Source organism: Mus pahari, chromosome 20, assembly GCF_900095145.1.
Source record: "Mus pahari chromosome 20, PAHARI_EIJ_v1.1, whole genome shotgun sequence".
Taxonomy (NCBI): Eukaryota; Metazoa; Chordata; class Mammalia; order Rodentia; family Muridae; genus Mus; species Mus pahari.
Window position 1 is genome coordinate 12,156,648 of NC_034609.1, and position 7,761 is coordinate 12,164,408.

Genomic DNA, 7,761 nt, shown 5'->3' on the forward strand with positions numbered 1-7,761 from the left:
GTGGGTGGATGGGTGGATAGGTGGGTGTGTGGGTGAGTGAATGGATGGATAGGTGGGTGGGTGGGTGGGTGGGTGGATGGATGGGTAGATAGGTGGGTGGGTGAGTAGGGGTGAATAGGTGGGTGAGTGGGTGGGTGGATAAGTAGATGGGTAGATAGGTGGGTGAGTGAATAGATGGGTAGATAGATAGGTGGGTAGATAGGTGGGTAGGTAGGTGGGTGGATAGGTGACTGAGTGAATGGGTAGATAGGTGGGTAGGTAGGTGGGTGGATAGGTGGGTAAATAGATGAGTAGATAGGTGGGTGGGTTGGTAAGTAGGGAATCACATGGACATTGGATACAATTTCAACGTAAGGAAGTGAAGAATGGTTGTGAAGAAAATGGCTGAGCATCAAATGTATCCTTTTGTCCTGAGTCATGATATTGATGGCTCTAGTTTGGAGAAATCAGAATCTATCCAGCATCCAGACCCATCCTAGCCTAAGTGGAAAACAGGACATGGGTTCCCACTTGGCAGCTGGTTTCCAGTACCTGGGCACTCCAGCTTTAGTCAGGCTGCTTGGTCAGGTGATTTAGACCAGCACAGCCAGCTACTAACACAGCCTTCCAGGACCACTCCGACCTGACACAGCAGCCAAGCACAGGCCATCACAGGTCACCACTGTTTTGAAGTGTCCAAGGCTTTCCCACCTCTCTAAAAGTAAAATCCCCAACTCTCAAAATGCCCATCGCCTTTCTTCTGGGCGATGTGCGACTTCAGTCTTGGAAACAGAGTGGATGTATTATCCTTATTTCTCACTCCACATAGATTTTTCTGAGTGGGTTGCTTTTCACCCAGGGAAACCACCAAGAGCTCAGCTTTGCAAAGATATGACTCTACCCCAAGCAAGACAGAACAGTCTAATGCTGAAATGGTGAGCAACCTGAAGCTCCCAACACATCCAATACACAGTGGGCATTGCTAGGTTCCTCTTGACAATTTAATCACCCTGCAAAGCTTCTGAGAGCTGGATGTGGTACCCTGGAGTACCCTGGCACACAGGCTGCTGCAACTAATCTCAACTTTGTGTGTGCATGCATCTATGTGAATGAATGAATGAATGAATGAATGAGAAGCATTTAAAATGATCTGACATAAGCCACAACCACCAGTACAAATGATGTAAATGTCAGAAATGCTAAGGACTGGCTCAAGAATGCCAGCCAGCCTAAAAGCCAGAGCCCACTCAACCCCAAGTCTGCTCCCAGACACAAACAGGTGAGGAGATGTCACCCACGTGTAAGAGCTATCACCCACATTTAAGAGCTGGAGACATAGCACACCACTGCTCCCCCAGAGGACCTGGGTCTGAGTCCTAGCATCCACGTGGTGGTTCACAGCTGTCTGTAACTCCAGTTGCAGAGAATCTGATACCCTCTTCTGGCCTCCACGGGCAGCAGGCATGCATGTGATACACAGAAGTGTGCACAGATATTCATGCAGACAGCCACTCATGCACAAGCTGGGTAGGTTACAGACCTTGGCACTGGAAGACAACTGAGATGATACAGTAGGATGGGTGAGTGCTGGGAAGTGGAGGCTCATGAGGCTAACTCAACATCATCTCACCTTAACATGTGGGTGGCACACATGGATATACATGCACATATATATATGTAAGGATGCATGCACATGTATAGGCACACACACATAAACACACACGCACATGTGCACACATGCATACACACATGCACATACACATACACACATGCACACACATTCTCACACACACATATCACACACACACACACACACGTACACACACACATAAACACACACGCACATGTGCACACATGCATACACACATGCACATACACATACACACATGCACACACATTCTCACACACACATATACACACATGTACACATGATGCACACACACACATACATCCACACATGGATGCAGATGCACATACACATAAACACACACGGACGCATGTACACACTCACACATAAACACACACATGTGCACACATGCATGCACACTTGGACATACACATAAATGCACACATACACATACACACATGCACACCCACCCACACATATACACACACGCATACACGATGCACACACACATGCACACACATGCATACATATACTCACGCACACACACATTCACACCCACACATACATACACACACATGCGCACACATGCATACACATCCTCACATAGATGCACATGCACACACACTCACACTGGCAGTCACACTCATACAGACACTGCGAGCTTACTCTATCATGACAACAACCTGCAGAGCTGCTCAGCCCACACCTCAGCCTCACTCCATGGGCTGCCACCTCACTCCTGGAGGTTGGTGAGACTGTCATTTTCAAGAGTCCCATTTAGGATTTTCAAATGTACTCCACCCAGCCCTCCCCTCCTAGCACCCCCTCCTTCTCTCCCTCCCCTCAGTCCCCTCTACTCCTCCCATCCTCTCCTTCTCCATGCCTCCTGTCCACTCTGACCCCCATTAAGAGCAGCCATGATCATTCCAGGTCTGCTTGCTCTGCCTCCAGTTTCCTTTCCCCTGCCCTCACCTTCTGGGGTTCTACCACCCCCACCTCTCCTTGTCTTTTATCCTCCCTCACCTCATTCCCACAGCCTCCCCCCACCACAGGCAGAATGAGTTCTCTGGTGAGTGCCCCCCACCCACTTGCTTAGGAAAGTAGCTGAGCACAGAAGGCTGGCCAGGCGCAAGCCCTGGGGCTCCTAGGCCCTCCTGGCCACACTGACAGACCAGGGTCTGGATGGAGACCGAGGCCTGTGAATTTGTTTCACCTCCCTCAGCAGCAACTTTCCTCCTCAGGGATCCCAGGAGGCACATCGCATCTGGCCAGAACAGAACCTCTGACAGATGGGATTGAGCCCAGAGCACAGCAGGAGGGTCTGGGAGATGGAAGCAGGAGGCTGGAAGCTCTGAGTGGTGAGATCATGCAGGGGGAAGGAAGGGGTCACAGGCATGAACACAGTCCCTGCCTTTTCAGGAACTGTATTCCAAATCACCAAGGCCCAGCGAGCCCTGGTTTCCTCATCTGTAAAATGGGAATGACAGTCCAGGGCAGTTTTGATGAAGAAAGGGAACGCTATCACACATACTCTACAAATGCAGCTCTATTGCTGCAGCAATGATTATTATTCCTGTGCCTTATGGTGACAGCTGGAAAGATATCTCAGAAGACCCCTCTACCACCAGCAGCCTAGGACCCCACCAGGCATGTGTGGAAAAGAAGAAAGCCTCAGGAGCCAGGGAACCCTTGGTGACATCTATCTCATCCCGGCCTGACTACGACCAGGCCTTCTGGGAGTGGGACTGACCCTGTCACCCACTGGTGTTCTGACTGACAGTAATCCTGTGAGCAAGCAGCAGAAGATGCCAAATGTCTGCCACCGACATTGTTCTCTGACACTGCACCCAACAAAAGTCTGCTTGGTTATCTCTTCCATGTGCTACAGAAGGGAGCATTCAGTGGTGAAGGCCAAGGGAACTCTTCAAGAAGCTCAACACCTCATTCAAAGACAGCCACTGACTAAGAAACTACAGGCAGTGTAAGAGTGGCCAAGAGTCGGGGGTGTAGCTCAGTGGTAGAGCGCGTGCTTAGCATGTTCGAGGCCCCGGGTTCAATCCCCGGCACCTCCAGTGTTTTCAAGCTTTGGGCTGGTGAGATGGCTCAGCGGGTAAGAGTACTGACTGCTCTTCCGAAGGTCCTAAGTTCAAATCCTAGCAACCACATGGTGGCTTACAACCACCCGTAATGAGATCTGACACCCTCTTCGGGTGCATCTGAAGAGACCTACAGTGTACTTATAAATAATAATAAATAAACCTTAAAAAATATTTAAAAAAAAAAAAAGAGTGGCCAAGAATCTTCCTACACTGAACACGGAATGCCCGGCATTCTCACGGGTTAGATCATATGCTGGTATCTATTGTAAGTATATTTGCACATTTAATGGAGAATATATCCTTCTTTTTAACAATAAAAGGTTCTCGCTTACGCTTTTTCTCTCTCTCCTTCTCCCTCTCCTTCTCTACCTTTTCTTACAGAGATTTACCATGTAGCCTAGGACTCAAACGTGATATCCTGCCTCAGTCTCGGAGGTGTCATGATGATAGGTGTGCACCAAACATGGGCTTCTGAAAGTAGATTCTTTTAGAGCCTGGAGAGATGGAGCACTGACTGCTCTTCCAGAAGTCCTGAGTTCAATTCCCAGCAACCACATGGTGGCTCACAACCATCTGTAATGGGATCCGATATCCTCTTCTGGTGTGTCCAAAGATAGCCACAGTATACATATCAATTCTTCTACTTAATACTTAGCGTGACTCCTTATGCATAATAAAATATGTCCCTATATACCTTCTATGAGTATATGCTTTATTTGGTGTTCCCGTTTTTTGGAAGGTTGGAAGTGAATGAGGTCAATCCTTTTTTAGATGATAAACTGATTCCCAGAAGGCAATGTGCCAAATGCACACGTAGCTTCTTAACGGTGGCCCATGTAAACCCAAAGTCAGAATACAGTGTAAGTGCTCACCTATGTGTATAAATGATTAACCGTGGAGGAAAAGAAGCCTCCTGGGTAGTCAAATGGGCGGGGCACGACGCTGAGTATCTTACTGTTGTCTCGCGTGGAGTCACCACGTGCTCTGTAAAAACAACTGACGACTACAGACCACAGGGTCCTGACAGCATACATTAAAGGCTCCTTGTTAGAATCCTAGGAAGACATACATGTGTGTGGACAAAGACCAAGAGAAAACAAGAATATTGAGTACTTAGATAATAAGGGATGCTTGTCTTAAAATTCAACTAAGTGTGCTATTGCTGAACTAAGTGTGCTATGGCTGAACTAAGTGTGCTATTGCTGAACTAAGTGTGCTATGGCTGACTCCCCCTACTGAATTCTTGAGTTGTTAGATCAGGAATTTAAATCTTCCCGTTGTCCTGGGGGAGAATTAAAGGGACATTTACAAACTGCTCCGAGGGTACCGATGCCCTGTGCTCAGCACGACGAAGAGAGAAACAATACGACAGAGGGTTAAAAAGACCACAGGCTACAGGCAGAAGATCACTGATGAGAGGCGTCCATCTGCTTCCCTCATCCCCCACCTATTCAGACTTGACCATGTCTCCCTTGCAACATTGGCTTTGGGATGAAAATGAGGACAAGGTTACTGAACCCCAGAGAAAGAAAAGAGTATTGGGTTCCTATCCCTAGGTAGGAGACCCCTGGCCCGGCAGCCGTGGGCAGGTTCATGAGGAGGATACGCCCATCCGGGAGGCCCCAACCACCCAGAGCCTCCACCTTCTGACGTTCTCCCCCAATAAGAGCCACTTCAAGGCCCTTTGCCAGGCTAAGCAGCACCCGATTTCTAGTTCATCCCAGCTGCACGAGACCACTGCCAAAAGTGGTGGACCATAAATGAAGGGGTCCTGACAGGCCACGGGGTGAGGAGTGCACAGGGCTAGGCGCCAGACTCTATAGGCACCAGGTGCTGCACACGCCTGGCTCGGCGTGGTGCGTGCACCAGGCAAAGCAATTTGTGTGCAGTCAGGTAGGCGGGTGGAAATATACCTCCCTGTCAGCCAGAAGGCAAGGCTCGGGAACCATCAGTGTGGCCCAGCTTGACCAGCCAGGAGGATTGGCAGAGGAGCAAGCGAGCTGGACACCACCTTCCATCCAAGGGCATAATTAACTGGCATAGGCTGCCAGGCCAGGTACACAAGTTCAAGGTTTGCCTCTCTCCACAAGGTTCTGGATGCCTGGCATGGCAGAGAACAACAGTTCAGGGCAAATCTCCTTGAGTCAGGCAGCCTGCCATCCCCGATCCTAACATGTTTTATCTACCCTGCGGCCTCAGGGACAGCTTCTCGCGGGTGATAGCATTGTGGACTGGGCTAAGGTAGATGCAATCCACTAGGCTGGGGACAGAGTGTAGCATGTAGACAGCAAGAAATCTTCTGGGAGTTGAGAGGCAGCCAGTCTTGGGCTCCTTGAGCCTACTGCCTTCACCCCTGTTCCCAGCACTGTCAGGAAAGGACGAGTTCCAACCTCGCATCCGTCCCTCCTACAAATCTCCCTGACTCCAGTAACAGCATCCCTGTCCTTGCCTGACTCCAGTAACAGCATCCCTGTCCTTGCATGTCTAAGCAAAAAAACACAAGGTGTGTCCCGATGCCCATTACCCCCTTACTTCCAACATTAATGCACGTTCTGACCATTCCCATGTCAGGATTAGATACATCTCTGGGATAAGCTTTGTCTCCCACCTCCAGCATCTACGCTCACCAATGCCAAGGCTGCCCATGTGGACTGCCATCCACTCAGTAGCTGCTGCCAACACCCCAGCTCTCGATTTCTTCAGTCTGTTCTCCTCCAAGCATACTCCTCGAGTATCAGGCATCCCAGTGTCACCAGCAACGGCTCCCCTCCCCAACGATCTTCTGCCGGGAGTCTCTGAGCCTCCATCTACTCTATCACCCTATGACTCCCCTTCAGCCCCCTTCTGCTGCTTCCCTCATGCCTCAGTACCCTTATACACCTGTAACAAGGGGCAGAGAACATTACAGGAGAGTGGGTAGAAAGATGCTAACTAAGAGCCTGAATACCAGATCATCTGCTGTACACACATGACAGGGAAGTTTCACCTATGATCTCTCATCAACATGGCTTCCTGAACAAAACCAGCGTAATGGCAACAGCAGCTGACATGCTAAAAAAGGACAGGGGAAATCCCACAGAGTCCTGCCCTTAGATGCAGAACTACAGATGACCACTGACTGCTGAAAGAGGAAGTCAGTATTCAGGACAGGTTCCCATGTAGGTTTTCTAATGCCAAGGGGTCAGCCCTGGACACGAGTGTACATGAACTTAATGGGTTCAGTAGTTTTTACATGTGTACATACATGCAACGATATTAATTTTAAAAGATATCATGAATTTAAGAAGGGGGCACAGAAAGAAAGGGGAAACAAAGGGGTAGAAGTGATGTAGATACAGTATTCACATATGAAATCCTCAAAAGAAATTATTAAATTAAAATATATATATAATGGAACTGGGAACTTTCTAATGTCAAAGCAGTAGACCCAGCTCATCAAAGCTGTTGTATGGTAGTTTCCTCGGAGATGACAACTTCTTGTTGACAACCTTGAAGGGAAGCTCACTAAGAAATGGAGGGTTAGAAAGGAGGTGAGTCAACAAGATGAGGTGAAACATTCCATCCTGAAGGGAAACTTTTTAAGCACAGGAAGTAAACAACTCAAAGGCTTCAGTAAGTCCCTGAAACTGACAAGGACTCAATGAACCCCTCCCTCCCCAAGCTTGTATAAGCAGTAAGTATTGTTCAGAGACACTTTCAGACAAGAAGCTGAGCTGCCTGGAAGAAGCAGAGACCAGCTAAGTGCCTGGGAAGAACACTCTTCAACTCATCAAGCTGCTTGCCAGTTGTGAACTCTACTCTTGGTAGCCAGCTTTTACCCAGAGTTGTCACCCATGATGGAATGACACAACTGGATGATTTCTCATCCTGTGAGTAACCCCACATCCATATTCTTGTAAGTAGGCTTAATAAAAACTTATTGGGGGGCTGGTGAGATGGCTCAGTGGGTAAGAGCACCCGAGTGCTCTTCCGAAGGTCCGGAGTTCAAATCCCAGCAACCACATGGTGGCTCACAACCATCCGTAACAAGATCTGACGCCCTCTTCTGGAGTGTCT

The 7,761-nt window shown here is 48.8% G+C and overlaps 1 protein-coding gene and 1 non-coding gene across 4 annotated transcripts in view; one reads left to right on the top strand and one right to left on the bottom strand.

Annotated features, from left to right (window-relative positions):
* Znf423 (zinc finger protein 423) overlaps positions 1 to 7,761 on the bottom strand; it is a 301,081-nt gene that overhangs the window by 155,376 nt on the left and 137,944 nt on the right. The gene's annotated exons all lie outside the window — the stretch shown is intronic.
* Trnaa-agc lies at positions 3,607 to 3,678 on the top strand. Its single transcript has one exon. It is a non-coding gene; the product is annotated as a tRNA-Ala (tRNA).